This window comes from Impatiens glandulifera, chromosome 6 (genome assembly GCF_907164915.1).
Source record: "Impatiens glandulifera chromosome 6, dImpGla2.1, whole genome shotgun sequence".
In the NCBI taxonomy this organism is placed as follows: Eukaryota; Viridiplantae; Streptophyta; class Magnoliopsida; order Ericales; family Balsaminaceae; genus Impatiens; species Impatiens glandulifera.
Window position 1 is genome coordinate 31,866,275 of NC_061867.1, and position 22,527 is coordinate 31,888,801.

Genomic DNA, 22,527 nt, shown 5'->3' on the forward strand with positions numbered 1-22,527 from the left:
GATAGCCACCATCATCTAAAAGACCTTCGTACAATACTTGTAAGAGGACTCTTTGTAGAGAAGATATTTCGAGATGATATCGCTTAGAAGAGCAAACTCATCCTTCAGAAGGTTTTTCTTTCCATGAAAGTCCATTTGGGGAGAATTAAAAAAGACTTTCATCATTGTAATCATTATGTCAGGCGGAGTGGTTGAAAACTCATCAATACCTACATTTGGAAGCTGGAAAAATATACCGAATGACTCTTCGGTGATGCAAATCATCTAGCCCATCACGACCCCAGCAACGACTTTATCCTGATAAAAGCTCGATGTTTCTAAAAATTCAAGGACCAACTGTTCGTGATAGAGATGATGAGGGGTGAGGAACTTTCTCAGCTCAGAGGCTTTCAGAGAATCAAACATTTTGATCATGGCCGGAGATTTCAGAGTGGATACGGATTTAAAATCCACCTGAATCGATTTTGGACGGAAGAAACATTTCGATTTGATGAACAAAGTCTTAGACGATTTGAATTCTAGAAAGAGAGAGATGAATTTCGAAGAACTCCTATCTTTTAGAGTGAATTATCTAATAAATATCAATGTCTAACGTGTAGGGATTTTCTAATGATTACTCCTATCGTCAAGAACCCAAAAGTCTGTTCCCAATAAACGTATCATTTAATGCTATCATAAAAACGAACAGTTTATTCTAAATGTACAAGCAAAAGTTGTTAGAAATATTAGTCATTCCTTATATATTGAGAGACACGTGTCTTCAATTCTTTTGAGGAATGACTGATTTGATATTTGGCGGGAAAATGAACTTGAGCAGAAACATAAGCAAAGGACAGTTGTCCAAATAGTCGGAAGATGAAGGGTCTAATTACACCAGTAGATAGACGTTTATTCTTCTTTTCATATTTTCAACTTCTTTTTGAAAATCAGTCTATTAGACGTATACGTCTAATTATGCAATAACATCACGTGCAACACGCGTGTCTGGTTAGACGTGAGCATCCTCTTTCTCATGATGTAAAAACTGATAGGATCGACTTTATCGATAGAGACGAGGTCTGGCTAAGGATGAAGGCTTATGAAAAATGGTTTGAAAGAAATCCTATTAGGGATTTAATTCACTTTCTATTCTACGCAAACTTGTGTAAACACTTCAAACGGATTCAAGACGGAAATGTTTACTTGGGTTTGAAGCACAAGATGAAATATGAAAAGATGACAGAAATGAAGAACACAACAGTTTGTTTATGGATGTTCGGAGAAACTCTCTTACGTCACCCCTTCTTCCAACCATCGGAAGGAATCATTATAATATCGTTCGAATCAAATACAGTTTACACACACTTAGCTCACTATTGAACATAACACTTTCTGTTCAATTACAAGATGAAGAATATCACTCAGCTAAAGGTGTTTTGATTCTAGCTCTCTCTTGATTCACACACAGTACAATCAGAAAGAAGCTTCACAGTATGAGTTCAGTAAGCAAGATGATTGAGTAGTTTCTCTCTCTGCAAAATCAGATTGCTTGTTCGTTCAGTTAATTCGTGAGGCTTATTGAGACAGATTGTCCGTTGTCCTTGAGATTTGTTAAATACTGAGCAGGAGCTAACGGTCGAATCTTCAAGAATGATACGTGGCACTCTTCCATTTGAAAGTCTCCATTGTACACATCAGGTTCTGAGCACAAGGATCGTGGTCGTACATCACTAGTAGTGCGCCGAATATTCCATCAGGGATGTACCTGTAAAACAAGTAATGTGAGGAAAATTCTCTTACGTGGCATTCCTTGATTGGATTCATATAGTTGTTGTACTAATCTTCCTTAGAAAGTGGAGCAGGAGTAGGGTACAGTTATAGCACGTGGGTAGGTAAAATGCTAGATTGAAGCATACTGCTTAAACTGAGCATTAGACGTATTTCAGTTATACGCATTGTGAAAATCAGTCTAATGAAATAAGTCATCTCCTTCTAATAGAAAAACGTCTATTAGACCACCTGGTCTAATAGAATTAGACTCGCGTCTAATTACAATAACCATTAGACTGCACGTCTAACTCCACTAAGTTAGACTACACGTCTAATTCCGGTTCTACCTCAGACTAATCTGAAGGAGTTAGACTCACGTCTAACTTTCACTAATTAGACTACACGTCTAGTCATTCACTAACCATTAGATTGCACGTCTAATTCTACTGAGTTAGACTGCACGTCTAATTCTTGTTCTACCTCAGACTAATCTGAAGGAGTTAGACTCACGTCTAACTTTCACTAATTAGACTACACGTCTAATCATTTACTAACCATTAGATTGCATGTCTAATTCCACTGAGTTAGACTGCACGTCTAATTCCGGTTCTACCTCAGACTAATCTAAATGGAGTTAGACTTACGTCTAACTTTCACATTCCAATAGACTGCACGTCTAACTCCGCTGAGTTAGACTGCACGTCTAATTCCAAATATATTAGACTGCACGTCTAACTCCTCTAAGTTAGACTGCACGTCTAATTCCAAATATATTAGACTGCACGTCTAACTCCACGAGTTAGACTGTACGTCTAATTCTGTGCATTCATTAGACTGCACGTCTAACTCCGCTGAGTTAGACTGCACGTCTAATTCTTTGCATCTTATACAAAATCGGTCTAATGAGCCTCATTAGAACCAAGTCTTATGAAATATTATTTCGATAGACCTGCATCAAAACGCATAATTCATTTCATCATCAAAAATCCAATGGTTAAATTATTTCAACACTTAGTCAAAATAATTTGACCCAACAATTTCCCTCTTTTTGATGAAAAAATTGAAAACCTGCATATATATATACCAAAATATGAATTCTTCATATAAATAAAATTAACTCATATGCAAGTATAGCATTCAACATGTCAAATTCACAAAAACCCATATATGAGTGTTTTCAGAAGAAACACACAAAAATTGTTCCAAAATGACCAGAATAAATTCATAACAAACATCATTAAAAGATCTTCTTCAAAAACTTCATCTTAAATGAAAATAATTTCCTTTCTAATCTTCTTCTTCTTCCTAGTCTTTTCACTGGAAATGATGTTCTTCAACTTAGGAGATCTCTAAGACTGCGGTTAGAGGAGGGTTGGAGATATCTCTTTTCCTTTTCTTGGATTTGAGCGTCTTCACCCTTAGAATGTAATCGACAACCTTCTGGTTGTTCAGGATTTTAGAAGGAAGGGGAAGGCTCTTATCGTGTTCATCCAGAAGGAAACAAAGGAGAGATCTAAGAGAACCATCAAAACCAAAAATAGTCTTCCGAGCAACAACCATTCTAACAAGATTTCCGAAGAGGAAGCTTGTCTACTTGACTGGAACACCCCTGGTGATAGCCACCATCATCTAAAAAACCTTCGTACAATACCTGTAAGAGGACTCTTTGGAGAGAAGAGATTTCGAGATGATATCGCTTAGAAGAGCAAACTCATCCTTCAGAAGGTTTTTCTTTCCATGAAAGTCCATTTGAGGAGAATCAGAAAAGACTTTCATCATTGTAATCATTATGTCAGGCGGAGTGGTTGAAAACTCATCAATACCTATATTTGGAAGCTGGAAAAACATACTGAATGACTCTTCGGTGATGCAAATCATCTGGCCCATCACGACCCCAGCAACGACTTTATCCTGATAAAAGCTCGATGTTTCGAAAAATTCAAGGACCAACTGTTCGTGATAGAGATGATGAGGGGTGAGGAACTTTCTCAGCTTAGAGGCTTTCAGAGAATCAAACATTTTGATCATGCTCGGAGATTTCAGAGTGGATACGGATTTAAAATCCACTTGAATCGATTTTGGACGGAAGAGACATTTCGATTTGATGAACAAAGTCATAGACGATTTGAATTCTAGAAAGAGAGAGATGAATTTCGAAGAACTCCTATCTTTTAGAGTGAATTATCTAATAAACATCAATGTCTAACGTGTAGGGATTTTCTAATGATTACTCCTTTCGTCAAGAACCCAAAAGTCTGTTCCCAATAAACGTATCATTTAATGTTATCATAAAAACGAACAGTTTATACTAAATGTACAAGCAAAAGTTGTTAGAAATATTAGTCATTCCTTATATATTGAGAGACACGTGTCTTCAATTATTTTGAGGAATGACTGATTTGATATTTGGCGGGAAAATGAACTTGAGCAGAAACATAAGCAAAGGACAGTTGTCCAAATAGTTGGAAGATGAAGGGTCTAATTACACCAGTAGTTAGACGTTTATTCTTCTTTTAACATTTTCAACTTCTTTTTGAAAATCAGTCTATTAGACGTATACGTCTAATTATGCAATAACACCACGTGCAACACGCGTGTCTGGTTAGACGTGAGCATCCTCTTGCTCATGATGTAAAAACTGATCGGATCGGCTTTATCGATAGAGACGGGGTCTGGCTAAGGATGAAGGCTTATGAAAAATGGTTTGAAAGAAATCTTGTTAGGGATTTAATTCATTTTCTATTCTACGCAAACTTGTGTAAACACTTCAAACGGATTCAAGACGGAAATGTTTACTTGGGTTTGAAGCACAAGATGAAATATGAAAAGATGACAGAAATGAAGAACACAACAGTTTGTTTATGGATGTTCGGAGAAACTCTCTTACGTCACCCCTTCTTCCAACCATCGGAAGGAATCACTATAATATCGTTCGAATCAAATACAGTTTACACACACTTAGCTCACTATTGAACATAACACTTTCTGTTCAATTACAAGATGAAGAATATCACTCCACCAAGTTAGACTGCACGTGTAATTCTGGTTCTACCTTAGACTTGTCTGAAGGATTTAGACGTACGTCTAAATTTCACTAATTAGACTATGCGTCTAATTATTCAATAACCATTAGACTGCACGTCTAACTCCACTGAGTTAGACTGCACATCTAATTCCGGTTCTACCTCAGACTTGTCTGAAGGAGTTAGACGCACGTCTAACTTTCACTAATTAGACTACGCGTCTAATTATTCACTAACTATTAGACTGCACGTCTAACTCCACTGAGTTAGACTGCACTGCACGTCTAATTCCGAATATCAATTAGACTCCCCGTCTAATTACAAATATATTAGACTTACGTCTAATTTCGTGTATTCATTAGACTTACGTCTATTTCTTTACATTCATTAGACTACACGTCTAACTCCGATGAGTTAGACTGTACGTCTAAGTCCGTGCATTCATTAAACTACACGTCTAACTCCGTTGAGTTAGACTGTACATCTAAATTCTATGCATTAGACTTACGTCTAATTCCGTGTATCTATTAGACCATCCGTCTAATTACACGTCTATTAGACTACACGTCTAACTCCATGAGTTAGACTGTAAGTCTAATTTTATGCAATGAAAGCCAAAATCGGTCTAATGACCCTCATTAGATCCAAGTCTTATTGCATATTGTTTCAATACACCTGTATCAAAACTCATAAGTTATTTCATTATCAAAATCTCAGTGGTTAAATTATTTCAACACTTAGTCAAAATAATTTGACCCAACAATTTCCCCATTTTTGATGAAGAAATTGCAAACCTGCATACATAAAATCAAAACATGCATTCATCATATAAATAAACAAAAACCTTGTTTACTTACATCATTCATCCAAAACCAATATTCGAAAAACCATCAAAGTGAATTGTTCAGTAGAGTTAAATAAAGTACAAGAAGAGAGATCATTGTTCTTACCTTGTAACTCGAGGATCGGTTGGACTCATTTCTTGACCACGAAGCATGTTGAAGAAGGGAGGATAGCCGCGACCACCACGACCGCCTGCATTTGATCTTCCACCGTGTTCACCACCACTAGCACGTCCACCTTGGTCAACATTGGATAGCCTATTCCGGCCACCACCACTTCGACCTCGACGCTCACCACTGCTTTGACCACCACCTCTCTTGGTTGACCTAGGATTGTCATCAGTGCTTGGAGCTCGCCTGGATCTTGTGCCGGTTGACACACCATCGTTTCTTCTGCTTGACTCTCCTTGAGCTGGTCGAGGTTGGGCACCTTTAGTATTGGCCTTTGCATCCTCCTTTGCTTGAATCTTCCTAGCAATGGAATCAGCAAATTCCTGACGTTCATTATCATTCCAGCTGAAACACCCCTGAAGTTCCACCATCTGATTCTTCCCCAGACTAAATTCTTCCAAGGTTTCCTTGTGGCGTTCATCATTGAATTGTCTTTCAATATTAAAGAACTCGGTCTGACGATTGACAAGTTTCTTTTCAAACTTTGAGAAGTTTATATTTGCGATATGAGTCTCATATGTATTCTTCTTCAAAGTGTTATCCAGCTCAGTAAGAACCGTGAAAATCTTGTTAAAACTCTCTCTTTCTTCTTCCCTTGAGTTCATGGTCTGAGACATGGTCTTCGGAATCGATGAAAGCATAGACTTCATAGATCTTAACACTTTGTTTCCTCCGGAAGATGACTCTTCATGAGACGAGATTTCTTCGGATTCCGCTGCCATGCTTTGAATAGGCTCAAAGTTTGTGTGAATCTACAAGGATTGCTCCGGTTGATTCATTTCGGCTTTCCTAGCAGCTTCATCTCGCTCTTCTTCTAAGATTTCTTCTTTAGCTCTCTGAAATCTCTCAAGCAGATTTCTAGAGTAGTGAATAGGATTATTGAGGTTTTCGTGAACATTTCCCACAATGGTGTCGGGAAATAGACGGGGCTTGACAAAGGTTGCTTGCTGATCCTGTTCTTCCTCAGATGAGGAACTTTCTTCTTCATCGACTTTCTCTTTAGAATGTTCCCCCTCAATTCTGGCAGTTTCTGGCTGAGTATCCTCGGCCAATTTCTCTTGAACAACCTTTGTTCTCGCAACAGGGGTTAATATCACATCTTCCTCAATAGGAGTTTTAAAAGCCTCCTCAGTCACATCTTCTATGATAACTTCTTCTTCATTTATCTCAAGAGCTTGTTCAGGCTCTTGGACAATCACATTTTCTTCTTCTTCTTCATTCAGACATTCTTGAAAGGGTTGATCTAGAATGCGCCTCTCTTCGGCAGAAAGATTCCCGAATTCGATCAAAAGAGCAGCATCTAGCTCATCAGCATCATTATCAGCATCTGAAATATCCATAGCTTCTTCTTCATTGAGAGGTTCTGCGCTAGAGCAATTGGCGCCATGAATGTGTCTAAACGCAATAGAGACATAACTGTCCAGGATATCGTTCAACTTCTTCAATACCTTCGTTTCAACAACAGCTCCTTTCACATCAAGATTGAAATTAGCTTTCCTGGCTTCGAAAATTGGAAAAAGAGCTTTTCCAAATATACACGCCTCCACTAGATCTTTTCTCTTTATAGCCTCGCCAACTTCTGAGGTTCTTGCCCATTTCAAAACTTTCTTCTAGTTTGCCACCCTCTTCTTCCATTCTTTAGATATAGAAGCGTTTGACAAAGAATCGTTGTACTTGGAAGACAACCTCTCCATGGACCAAGATTCATAAATTCCCAATTTCTCAGCTGTAAGAACTTTAACTTGATCTAAAATGAGGTCAACGATTCCTGTTGTCTCCGATACCTTTTCAGGAACTTGAGTTGCTATCTTTTTGCCTTTTCCAACAACCTCTACGGGTTTTGGAGCAGGATTTGGTTCACTAATCACGATTCCACCTGTCCCTTGTCTAGAACGCATCAGTTCGAACGCAGATTGTGGTTTCTTACAGAGCTCAGCAGGAAGCTCCATACGAACAACTTTCCCAGCTACCAATGAATCTATAGGAACTGGAATAATGGTTTCTCCATCTACAAGGGTAGGAATAACACCTTTTTCTAGTTGCGATGACTCTGTAGCACCGGCGGCTACAAGATCAGTTTGAACAACAGGAGACTCAATCTTGTCAACAGTTTCATCATTTTGACCGGCTGACTTAACAGCAGACCCTTCAGCAGATTCTCTCAAAGGAGAAAATATGGATTCAGCTTGTTCCACTACGAGAACGTCAAATTTAGGCACAACGGCCAAAGATTTAGAAAAATTTACCTTTGCAGATTTAGACGCGCGGGGCGCCCTTGTCTTCTTCTCCTTTAAGGCACAGGACCTCGAAGGTTTCCTCAAAAAAGTTGAGGGAGTGGATAATGATGACATTGGAGTTGCAGTAAGTACGCCTGGACCTTGCTTCAACCTTGAATCAACAGATTCAGAGTCCTTCTTGTTTGGACTTTTCAGACTGAAGGAACTGGCCTCCGATTCATTCACCGTTTTGGTTCTCTTTGCCCCTATTGACAGAACAGAAGCAGAGGGCTTTGATCGGGTAGAAGGTTTTCCACCGGTCTAGTAACTAGAAGCACCAGATGCAGATTCAAGGTTGCTCTTCAACCTCGTCAGCGTGCTAGCCACCGTAAGAGCAGTAAATACTCTTGGAGAGTTGATCTGCACCGGTTCACCAACATGAACCCCCAAATGCTTCAACAGATGACTCAGTTGAGCCGTATATGTTATACTTTCTTTGTTCGTTTGACTAATAGAGTAGCATAAGTTCTGGAAAAGGGTATGAGCCCAGTTTACTTGGATCCCTTTTGAGATAGCACACATATAGTCAAAACGGTCTTGACTATAGAGATTGAATGAACCAGCTTTCCCTTGTAACGCCTTTGCCACCACGTCGTTCAGAAGAATGAAATTCGGTTGGAATACCTTCTTGAATCCATTAAAATGGATCTTCAAACTGTCTTCAGAAAAGGTTGTCTTCATCTCCTCCATGATTTCTGAAGAGAGAACTAAGTCGAATAGATGACCCTCCGTCGGAAGTTCAAAGAACTCCGCATAAACTGTTTCGTCGAAAGAAAACTCTTTTCTGTTGACGGTTGTTACGATGGATTCACCCACCATAGTTGCAGTTTTGAAGAACTCGCGAACTTCGTCTTCGTAGAAGAAGAACGGTCCGCCTAGATACTTCCTTAACCCAGAATATTCTAGGGTTTGGAACATCTTCACCACCTTCGGTTGATCAAACGTATACACCGATGTAAAATCCACCTGCAAAGTACAGTGACCAAGAGTGATTTTCTTCAACATTTTCGAAAGAATATGAATAGACACAGGATTTCAGAGAAATTTAGTGAGAGAAATGCAAAGAAAGCTAGGGTTCTTAGGAATTTTGAAGGATTGAAAACTTTCAAATTCATGCAGTAATGTCCTTATATAGATGGAAGAGGGAAATACAGAATAACCGTCTATTCAAGGGGTATGGCCCATTAATAAATGTTAGACGTCCTTTATCAAAAAATTATCATTAAAAAAGAGGGTATATCAGTCATTTTCTCTAAACTTGATAGACACGTGTTTTCATGTTATTAAGAGATGATTGTTTGATGTTTTGAGCGGGAAAAACAGATAGTTCTCAACGTGGGACAGTTGTCCTTGATAAGTCTAATCGGCACATAGACGTTTTTCTTACTCCACAAATCCATATAACACAACGTCTATTAGACGGATGAATCTATTAGACGCATGCGTCTAATTCCGTGTTTATAAAAATTCTTCTAATGTTTATTAGACGTGTACGTCTAATTCCGCATAAACACCACGTGTTAGACCTGTGTTGATTAGACGTGAGCATCCTTTTGCTCATGACGTAAAAATGTCTAACGTCTATTAGAGGTGTCCGTCTAATCGCATAGGTATAACACCTCAGCATATAGACTTAGATGTATGGATTATGAGCAAAAATAGGTCTAAGTACACACTGTTTCTTTTAAACATCCTTGTCTATTTAGACCGATTAAGGATATTCGTCTAGAGATTATCTTTACTTTCAAAATAATTTTCTCTGTCATTATGAATATAGACATTAAAGTTTAATAAACAATTTTTGTGATCCAAAAACCAAAAATATTTTTAACAAATAAAAACATTTATTCTTCCAGAATGGCAAATGCCATTGTTGATCTTCCAAGCTGTGTACTCAGAAGAGTACTCTTCTAGCTTCCTTTCTGCGATCCTCCTGCATCACCTACAAAATAAATATTTACACATTTTTGTACCTATACTTAATTGGGTCCTCGATCAATTAGTCCCTTAGGAATCAATATTTGACTTATTCTGATGGATTTCCCATTTTGTGTTGTAATTAATGCATAAGATTTTGACTTAGCAGACGACTTTCTACTAGTCACTGATCCTTTAACTTTTGAAGAAGGGTTTCTTTTAAAACTCCTTGACTTAGAGTCAGGTTTTAAATAACCAGACTTATTAGCTTTTTCTAGCTTATTCTTAAGCCAGCTAACAGTTGGTGGGACATAAACTATTTCATTTTTTAAAGCAACTTTTTCATGAATAGGATCAGATTCAATGGCAGTCATACTTCCTTTAACAAAACTTATTGGCTTAAGTTTGTCATTTGGTTTTAACTTTTTGTATGACAGATTAGGGTCATTGCTATCAAATCCCAATCCGGATCTAGATCCAGCAGGTTTCAACATGCTGATCTGATATTTGACAGCATCACCAGATCTTGTCCATGAACTGACAACATAGTTAAGCCTTTTATTTTCAGATGAAAGAGTTTGAATCTGTTCCTTGAGTATCTCATTCTCAGATGAGATCTCTTCAATATTTTTTTCAAAATCATTTGACTCTTCCCTGTTAGACAAATTTGGTTTATTTAAATTTGATGAAGATTTAGTTTCATTTAGAGATTCTGCTACCTTTTTGTACTCGATGACCATGTCATTTAGTGCAGCTACCAATTGTTCCCTTGAAAACCTTTCGGAAGAGAAATCAAATACCTCAGTCTCCTAAGTTCCTTCTTCATCTTCTCTGGCCATGAAGCAAGCCACGTCTTCTTCATCACTTTCACTAGATGAAATGTACGAGCCACTACTGCTTCCTCTGTTCTTTACGTCACCATCCATAAGAGCCTTCAGCTCTTTTCCATCATCCTTGGCATCTTCACGCTTTGGCTTCTGGAATTCCGATGCATAATGACCTTTAATACCACAGTTAAAACAAGTAACATTAGCTTTAGATTTTCTATTATCATTTGAATTTGAAGAGTTTGAGTTAGAGTTGCTCTTCTTCATGAAGTCGCCAAACTTCTTCACAAAGAGAGACATGGCATCGCTGCTCAGCTGCTGAGCTGCCATCTTCACGTCCGGAGCGGTTAGTGGCTCTTCAGCAGTCACCAGCGCCTTGACAATGATAACGAGTGTGGGTTGATCTTCTTCCATCCTACAGTTCATCTCGAACTCATAGGCCTTCAGGTTAGCGAAGAGATCAAAGAGAGAGATCTTGTTAAGATCTTTGGATTCTCTCATCGCCATAGTCTTTATGTCCCATTCTCTTGGAAGAGCACACATGACCTTGATAGCAAGCTCCCGGTTGCTATTGGTCTTGCCTAGGATGGACAGAGAGGAGACGATCTTACTGAATCTGGTGTCGAAATCGTTCATTGTTTCACCAGGACGCATTTTGAAGCTGTCGAACTGTTGAGTTGCAACCATGATCTTGTTTTCCTTGGTTTGCTCGTTGCCCTCACACAGTTGAGCGAGTCTGTCCCAGACCTCTTTGGCAGTGTCACATTCGATGATGTAGTTAAACATACTTTCATCGAAAGATCTGTACAAAACATCAAGAGCAATGTTGTTGAGGTTGTTCTGCCTCTTTTCATCAGCGGTCCAGTCATCCTTCTCCTTATCAATCTTGATAGGACCTTCTATGACAACGCTCCACATGTCATCATGAAGATAAGAGAGATGAGCACGAACTCTTTTCTTCCAGACAATGTAGTTTTCACGAGTGAAGGTTGGAATGGCTGTAGCACTGGCATCTTTAGGTATGGTTGACATATTTCAAGAAAGGCTTGAGAATAGAAACAGGGCTCTAATACCAATTGATAGGATCGGCTTTATCGAAAGAGACAGGGGTCTAGCTAAGGATGAAGGCTTATGAAAAACGATTTGAAAGAAATCCTGTTATGGATTTAATTCGCTTTCTATTCTACGCAAACTTGTGAAAACACTTGAAACGGATTCAAGGCGGAATTGTTTACTTGGGTTTGAAGCACAAGATGAAATATGAAAAGATGATAGAAATGAAGAACACATTAGTTTGTTTATGGATGTTCAGAGAAACTCTCCTACGTCACCCCTTCTTCTAACCACCGGAAGGATTCACTATAATATCGTTCGAATCAAATACAGTTTACACACACACTTAGCTCACTATTGAACATAACACTTTCTGTTCAATTACAAGATGAAGAATATCACTCAGCTAAAGCTGTTTTGATTCTAGCTCTCTCTTGATTAACACGTAGTAAAATCAGAAAGAAGCTTCACAGTGTGAGTTTAGTAAGCAAGATGATTGAGTAGTTTCTCTCTCTGCAAAATCAGATTGCTTGTTCGTTCAATTAATTCGTGAGGCTTGTTGAGACAGATTGTCCGTTGTCCTTGTGATTTGTTAAATACTAAGCAGGAGCTAACGGTCGAATCTTCAAGAATGATACGTGGCACTCTTCCATTGGAAAGCCTCCATTGTACACAGCATGTTCTGAGCACAAGGATCGTGGCCGTACATCACTAGTAGTGCGCCGAATATTCCATCAGGGATGTACCTGCAAAACAAGTAATGTGAGGAAAATTTTCTTACGTGGCATTCCTTGATTGGATGCATATAGCTGTTGTACTAATCTTCACTAGAAAGTGGAGCAGGAGTAGGGTACACCTATAGCACGTGGGTAGGTAAAATGCTATATTCAAGCGTACTGCTTAAACTAAGCATTAGACGTATTTCAGTTACACGGATTGTGAAAATCAGTCTAATGAAATAAGTCATCTCCTTCTAATAGAAAAACGTCTATTAGACCACCTGGTCTAATAGAATTAGACTCGCGTCTAATTACAATAACCATTAGACTGCACGTCTAACTCCACTAAGTTAGACTGCACGTCTAATTCCGCATAAATTAGACTATCCGACTAATTGCAAATATATTAGACTACACGTCTAACTCCGATGAGTTAGACTGTACGTCTAACTCCGATGAGTTAGACTGTACGTCTAATTCCGAATATCAATTAGACTACCCGTCTAATTACAAACATATTAGACTTACTCTAATTCTGTGTATACATTAGACTTACGTCTAATTCTTTACATTCATTAGACTACACGTCTAACTCCGATGAGTTAGACTGTACGTCTAATTCCGTGCATTCATTAGACTACACGTCTAACTCCGATGAGTTAGACTATACGTCTAATTCTATGCAATGAAAGCCAAAATCGGTGTAATGACCCTCATTAGATCTAAGTTTTATGGCATATTGTTTAAATACACCTGTATCAAAACTCATAAGTTATTTCATCATCAAAATCTCAGTGGTTAAATTATTTCAACACTTAGTCAAAATAATTTGACCCAACAAAAACATCTAACGTCTATTAGACTTATCCGTCTAACCATGCAGGTTAATATAACCAAGACATCGATTCCAAAGAAGGTCAAACTGCTAGAGTAGACGTACGTCTAAGTAGCTGTGTTTCTGAAGCCCTGAATCCTTAGGACGTATTAAGACCTCTGTCTTTCATGTCTATTCAGTTACGTTTTGAACAATACGTTCCCCCTCAATTTATGCACGTAATCACATCAATCAAGATCAACAAGACCTAACATGTTTCTAAAGTGAGAAAACTTAGCTTCCGGTAGGGGTTTCGTGAAAATATCTGCAGTTTGTTGATCTGTAGAAACATGTTCAAGACGAATATGCTTCTGATTGATGTGTTCTAAGATGAAGTGATTCCTGATTTCAATATGCTTTGTCCAAGAATACAGAACTGGATTGTAGGTGATTGCGATGGCACTCGTGTTGTCGTAGAAGATTGGAGATTCATCAGCCTCAATCCCATAGTCTCTGAGCTGTTGTTGAATCCACTGGACTTGAGAGAAACAACTGTCAGCTTCAAGATACTCTGCTTCAGTTGTGGATGTGGCGACCGACGTCTGCTTCTTGTTTAACCATGAGATTAGACGATCTCCAAGGAACTGGCAAGTTCCATTTGTGCTTTTTCTATCAATTTTACACCCTGCGTAATCTGCATCTGAGAAACTAGTTAAATTGAAACTGGAATCTTTCGGATACCACAGTCCCACATTTTTAGTTCCCTTTAAGTATTTAAGAATACGTTTAGCAGCAGTTAAATGAGAGAGTTTAGGATCAACCTGAAATCTTCCACAAACACCAATAACAAATTGAATGTCTGGCCTGCTAGCAGTTACATACAACAAGGATCCAATGAGTCCTCTATATGTTGTTACATTGAAACTTTGGCCACCTTCATCTTTATCTAGTTTACTTGAAGAGCTCATTGGAGTAGCTGTTGCGGAGCAGTTCTCCAAACCAAACTTCTTTAGCAATTCCTTGGTGTATTTGGCCTAGTTGATAAGGGTTCCGTTTTCTAACTGACGAGCTTGAAGCCCAAGGAAGAATGTTAATTCTCCCATCATGCTCATTTCAAATCTGTCATGCATCAGCTTAGCAAACATCTCACACAATTAGGGGTTAGTTGAACCAAAAATAATGTCATCAACATATATTTGAACAAGTAGAATGTGAGAATCTTTAGTAAATCTAAACAAGGTTTTATCTACTGTTCCAAAAACAAAGTCATGATTAAACAAGAATTCAGTTAATGTGTCGTACCAAGCTCTCGGAGCTTGTTTCAGACCATACAATGCTTTGTCAATCCTATAAACATGATTTGGTAAAACATGATCTACAAATCCTGGGGGTTGCTTAACATATACTTCTTCACTTAATTTTCCATTTATAAATGCACTTTTCACGTCCATTTGAAAAACCATCAAGTTCTTAAATGCCTTGTTTACTGGTGAGTATCCCAACATGAATCCCTCATCTGCCTTAAAATCAAATGCGATCAAATAAACCATTCCATTGTTATGGATAAAACATTTACACCCAAATATCTCAAAATAAGAAACTGTGGGAATTCTCCCATAGTACAGTTCATAGGGGGTTTTATCTAAACGTTTGTTAATTATTGACCGGTTTTGAGTATAGCAGGCAATACTAATGGCTATAAACCTTTGAGGTACATCTAATTCAGCAAGCATAGATTTCGTTGCTTCCTTCAGAGTTCTCACTCTTCTCTCAGCAATGCCATTTGCTGTGGAGTTCTGGCACTAGACAACTTGTGCCTAATTCTAGTCTCCTCGAGATAAGATGATAGGTATCTGTTAGTGAACTCAGTTCCCTAATCACTTCTAATGCACGTAATATTTAAAGATTTCTAATTCTGGATTCCTTTAAATATTCTAATCAAGTTTTCAGCATTTTTATCTTTTGATGTAAAAATGCAACCCATGTAAATCGAGAGAAATTATCAATGACAATTAGGGCAAATCTCATTCCTCCTATACTTTTTACAGGAATTTGACCAAACAGATCCATATGTAAAAGTTCTAGGCAACGGCTGGATTGTGATTTCCCTTTACTTTTGAACGATGATTTGCCCTGTTTGCCTAATTGGCAAGCAGTGCATATCTTGTCCTTTGAAAACTGATGTTTGGGCAAACCAATAACTAGATTGTTTGAACAAATGTTGTTTATGGTTTTGAAATTTAAATGGTTCAAACGTTTATGCCATAACAATTTTTGGTCATTCTTGGCAATCATGCACATAGGATTAGAAGACTCTTTTTGTCAGTTCATTTTGTATGAGTATCTTACTCTACTTCCAGTCAATAAAATGTTTCCATCTTGGTCTTTAACTAGACATGCATGAGTTTGAAAATCTACTGACAAACCATTATCACATAATTGACTAATGCTGATCAAATTATAACACAGATTGTCAACAAGCAGCACGTTATTAATAGTTAGATTACCATGAATAATCTTACCCTTACCCATGGTCTTACCCTTTTTGTTGTCACCAAACGTGATCTTAGGTCTAGAGCAATCTGATATATCAGTGAGAAGTCGTCTGTTTCCTGTCATATGCCTGGAACATCCTCTATCAAGATACCATACAAATTCATCCAGTCCTTCGTTTATTTGTACCTACATAAATAAATATTTAAAATCTTTTGGTACCCACTTTCAATTGGGTCCTCGGTCAATCAATCCTTAGGAATCCATATTTGAGTTATTCTGATGGATTTTCCATTTTGTGCTGTAATTAATGCGTATGTTTTTGACTTAGCAGACGACTTTCTGCTAGCCACTGATCCTTTAACTTTTGAAGAAGACTTTCTTTCAAAACTCCTTGACTTAGAGTCGGGTTTTAAATTGCCAGACTTATTAACTGCTTTTAGCTTATTCTTAAGCCAGCTAACAGTCGGCGGAACATAAATTACTTCCTTTTTGAAAGCAACTTCTTCATGAATAAGATCAGATTCAATGTTAGTCATACTCCCTTTGACAAAGCTTATTGGCTTAAACTTGTCAGTTGGAGAATTTGACTCTTTGCAAGACAGATTAGGGTCATTGCTGTCAAATCCCAATCCGGATCTGGATCCAGCAGGTTTTAACATGCTGATCTGATGTTTGACAGCATCTCCTGATGTTGTCCATGCACTGACTACATAGTTTAATCTCTTGTTTTCAGATGAAAGAATTTAAATCTGTTCTCTAAGCATCTTATTCTCAGATGAGATCTCTACTATGTTTTCGTCAAAAACGTTTGATTCAGATTCTTGGTTGGATGAAAGAACAGTGGATTCATATTTCACTTTCATTTCGTAAAAAAAGTCAGATAACTTTTTGTACTCAATAGTCATTTCATTGAGTGCATTAGTTAACTCCTCGTTTGTAAATTCTGGTGCAGAGATATCATTTACCTTAGATTGGTCATTTGCCATCAAACATGTAACGACTTCATTCTATTTTCTAGCAAAATATTCCTCTTAATCACTATCAGCCCATCTGGATTTGTTTTCATTGCACACGAACGCTTTCTGGTCCTTCTTTGCTTGAAAACTTCTGAGGTAAATCTGATTAAGCTTATCCCATATTTCATTAGTATAGGAACATGACTTGATTTCATAGAACACATTCATGTTGATCGACTAGTACAGAATATTCCTAGCAACATTATCCAGGTTGTTGGTCATCTTATCTTTAGTAGTCCACTCACTTCTTGTCTTCGAAATCTTTATGGGGCCGTCAATAATGACGCTCCACATATCACAATCAAGAGCAACCAAGTGAGCTTGCATTCTCATCATCCAATATTCGCAGTTGTCTCTTGACAGAATACAAATCTCATTGATGATAGACATGCTTTAGGTTCTTGATGCTTGAGAATAGAAACAAGGCTCTGATACCAATTGATAGGATCGACTTTATCGATAGAAACGGGGGTCTAGATATTGATGAAGGCGTATGAAAAACGGTTTGAAAGAAATCCTGGTAGGGATTTAATTCGCTTTCTATTCTACGCAAACACTTATAAACACTTGAAACAGATTCAAGGCAAAATTGTTTACTTGGGTTTGAAGCTCAAGATAAAAGATGAAAAGATGATATAGATGAAAGAACACAGCAGTTTGTTTATGGATGTTCGGAGAAACTCTCCTACGTCACCCTTTCTTCCAACCACCGGAAGGATTCATTATAATATGATTAGAATCAAATACAGTTTGCACACACTTAGCTCACTATTGAACAGAACACACTCTATTCAATTTACAAGATAAAGATTATAACTCAGCTAAAGGTGTTTTTTATTCTAGCTTTCTCTTGATTCACACACAGTACAATCAGGAAAGTAGCTTCACAGTAAAGGCTTGATTTCTCTCTCTAGAATAGCAAGCAAGATTGTTTGTTCGTTTAGTTATGCAGATTATGGAAAATCCAGTCAGTGCTTTGTCCGTTGTCCTTGAGATTTGATAAATACTAGGCAGAGGCTAACGGTCGAATCTTTTAGAATGATACGTGGCACTCTTCCATTGGAAAGCCTCCGTTGTACATAGCAGGTTCTGAGCACAAGGATCGTGGCCGTACACCACTGGTAGTGCGCCGAATATTCCATCAGAAATGTACCTGCAAAACAAGTAAAATGAGGAAAATTCTCTTACGTGGCATTCGTTGGTTGGTTGCATATAGTTGTTGTACTGATCTTCACTAGAAAGTGGAGCAGGAATAGGGTACAACTATAGCACGTGGGTAGGAGGGTGCTAGCTTCAAACATACTACTTAAGTTTAGCATTAGACGTATTTCAGTTATACTGATTGTGAAAATCTATCTAATGAAATTAAACATCCCCGTATAAAAACAGAGTCCATTAGACCGCCTGGTCTAATGGAATTAGACTTACGTCTAATTACAATCACTTCAGACTAATTTGAAGGAGTTAGACTTACGTCTAACTTTCACCAATTTGACTACACGTCTAATTGTTACAAACCATTAGACTGCACGTCTAACTCCACTGAGTTAGACTACACGTCTAATTCTGGTTCTACCTCAGACTAATCTAAAGGAGTTAGACTCACGTCCAACTTTCACTAATTAGACTACACGTCTAATCATTCATTAACCATTAGATTGCACGTCTAATTCCACTGAGTTAGACTGCACGTCTAATTCCGGTTCTACCTCAGACTAATCTGAAGGAGATAGACTCACGTCTAACTTTCACTAATTACACTACGCGTCTAATCATTCACTAACCATTAGATTGCACGTCTAATTCCACTAAGTTAGACTGCACGTCTAATTCCGGTTCTACCTTAGACTAATCTGAAGGAGTTAGACTTACGTCTAATTTTCACATTCCAATAGACTACACGTCTAACTCCGCTGAGTTAGACTGCACGTCTAATTCCAAATATATTAGACTGCACGTCTAACTTTTCTAAGTTAGACTGCACGTCTAATTCCAAATATATTAGACTGCACGTCTAACTCTACGAGTTAGACTGCACGTCTAATTCTGTGCATTCATTAGACTGCACGTTTAACTCCGCTGTGTTAGACTGCACGTCTAATTCTTTGCATCTTATACAAAATCGGTCTAATGAGCCTCATTAGAACCATGTCTTATGAAATATGATTTCGATACACCTGCATCAAAGCGCATAATTCATTTCATCTTCAAAATTCCAATGGTTAAATTATTTCAACACTTAGTCAAAATAATTTGACCCAACACAACCCATAAAGTTTCCCAACATGATTGTAATCATGTTGGACAACTATTTAGATCATGTTTGATTAAAATTAAAATTTTCAAAATTAATTGTAATGTTTGAGTTATTGATTTGATCAAAACAAACAGCTAGTGTTCTTATTTTGGTATCAATCAAGTATATATAGTATAAGGAAGTTATTTGATAACTCCTTAGTCCTTACAATTTAAAACAACTTTAAAATCAAAAACTCAATTTTCATCACAAATTATTTTAAACAAATTGATCATCATTCAGGTCGATTGATACCTTGAGATGATGATCAACATGTTCCCAAGATCTTTGTGAAACTACTCAAGTTCTTAGATTAAATAATCATAGTTAAAAAAATGAATTAAAAAAACTACACTTCGTTCTTGAGGACAGAGGCTCATTAGCCTAGGACCGAGAGATCCGATCGAGGATCCTTGGTCTGAACCGAGACCGAGGACTAATAAAATTGACATAGGACCGAAATTCTTGAGCTAAGATCGAGAGATTCGACCGAGGATTTTCACTTAGGACTAAGACTCCTTAACCCTAGGACCGAGAGTTCTAACCCTAGGACCGAGAGTCCTAACCCTATGATCGAAAGTCCTAACCCTATGACTGAAAGTTCTAACCCTAGGACAGAGATCTTCCTCACCCAAGACCGAGGGACTTAGCCTAGAGCTAGCCCACGATAAATAGGTTTTTACACCTAGACTAGTAAGATTAGCCAAGGACCGAGAGTCCTTAGCACCTCGACCGAGGGAGTTCGACACTCCAACCAAAGATTCCGAGCCTCGACCCGTACCGAGGATATTTTGACCTCCACCGATAAAAACGAACCCTAGGCTTAGGACTCTGGTCTTAAGGTCTGTTTGGTCTTAAGGTCTGTTTGATTACAGTTTTCAAAATTCAAAATTATTTTTATAATTTTTGGAATTCAAATTATTTTCTAAAAATCCCGAAAAAATAGAAAATGTATTTTAAATATTTTTAGGATATTTCCAAAAAATATTTTAACAAATTCTTGTTTGATCTTTATTTCTAAACCCTAATAACTTTAAAAATGACTGATATTCTTCGGATATTTTCTCTCTAGTTATCATCCGCAACAAATACCAGTATTTAAATATTATCGTTTCAATATATTAAATAACTCTAAAACCTAAAAGCATGACTAGGATTAGAAGAATAATAAATTAAAACTCAAAAGTTATACAACCGATTTTTAAAAGGAAACTTTATAAGTAGAGACCGTTTTTAAAACTGGTATAGAGAAAGAAGCGTGAAAGCCCTTTTCCGAGTATCACAAAATTACGAACTAAAATAAAACTCTGGTCTATACGTTTGTATACGTATGTAAAATTTTATTGATTTAAAAACAATCAATTGGCGACTCTCTTTCAAAACAAATAATGTTTTAAATTAATTATGTTAATTAATTTAAATTAAATGCCCATGAATGTTTGGTATAATTGAAATTGGAATTTAAGGGATTAATTTCAATTTGAATGTACGTTAAACCATTTTATATTAAGAATTAGGACTATAATTTTGATCCAATAGTTATAGTTGTAATTCTCAATTTTACTTTTCTTATATTGGAATTAGAATTTTAATATTTATTATTTTTATATATTTTTTTTAAACAAAATATCTTATTAATTTATCAATTACCATGTTATTATCTTAATAATATAAATAATTAAATTATAATTTTTTCAAACTTAGAAATTGAAAGATGTTACTCCACCAATGTGGTCCTGCAAAAAGAATTGACATAAATGAAATCTGATAACTGAAAAATTATTAGGTTTCTGAAATTAACCAAAGATAATTCAGAATGTATTCACGATAATGGATAATTAGAATAGTGTTCCTTATTTATATAAGTTTAATTTATACAATGACCATTCAACTATTTAAGATTATATAAAATTATATTAAACTTCTAATTTAACCTATTACAACTCAATAACTAGGCATTCCTAGCATTATATAAATTATATATATAATTCTTACATTCCCCCCTCTAGATGAATATCTTTGAGATTCATCTTGCTTTTAAGATCGTAAAAAGCTTTAAACTCCAATGGTTTAGTGAAAATATCAGCCTCTTGCAATTTTGAATACACATGTTCTGGTCGGATGAATCCTTGCTTGAAATTGTCCCGAACAAGATGACAATCAATATCGAAATGTTTTGTTCTTTCGTGGAAGACTGGATTCTCTGTAATGTGAATAACAACCTTGTTATCACATCTTATGGGTATAGGCAGTTTGCAGTGTGTGTGGAATTCTTTGAGCAGAAATGATATCCATTTTAATTCGCATACTTTTGTCACCATACTACTGTACTCAACTTCTGCATATGATCGAGAAATAGTCACTTGTTTTTTTGTTTTTCAGGATATCAAGGCTTCACCGAGTTTGATACAGTATCTTGTAATAGACTTGCGTGTATCACTACACGTAGCCCTGTCTTCATCTGAAAAAATTTCAAATAAAAAGTTAGAATTACTAGGATAAAATAACCCCAATGATGATGAGCCTTTAAGATATTGTACAATCTGCAAAGCTGCCTCCCAATATATATTTAACAGGTTATGCATAAACTGATTCAATTGTTGTACGCTGAAACTTACATCAGGACGAGAAAATTCAAGTATATTAATCATCCGATTAATCTTCTGCTTTTTTCTGGTTCAGCGAATAGTAAACTATCAGAGTTACTCAATTTTGTTCCTTTAATCATAGGGACATATGCTTGTTTACAGCCCGTCAATCCTGTGTCGTTTAAAATATTCAACACATATTTGCATTGGTTAACAAATAAACCAGCTCTTGTTCTGTAAATTTTTAATCCCAAAAAATAATTTGCTTTGCCTAAATCTTAAATTGAAAAACTGATATTAAAATGTTTTTGGGTAGTTGCATGGAAGTTTGGATTGATACAGCTGAAATGAAAGAACTACATATTTGAGTTACCATCTCATTTATTTTTTTGGTGGATTATCTGGTTGGAGAGAAATCGTCGAACTTTCAATGATTGTGGTCGTCTGAATCGTATCATTCATAATACTATTATTATGATACTTTTTTAATTAGTTCAGAAAGTCGGTAGAGTCTATTAGGGAGTTAATCGTTTTTTTAAGAATTTATGAGCTCGATAATTTATTGAGTACCATTTTTTCTGGTTTTATTTTAATGTCATTCTTTATCGTTATGCTTAAGCAATTTTTTCCTTTTTAATATACATGAACCTTTTTGAAAAAAATAATTTATTTTATTATATATTGTATATTATCATTTATTATATCCCTCATATATATTGTCTAAACCTAATTCCTTAGTC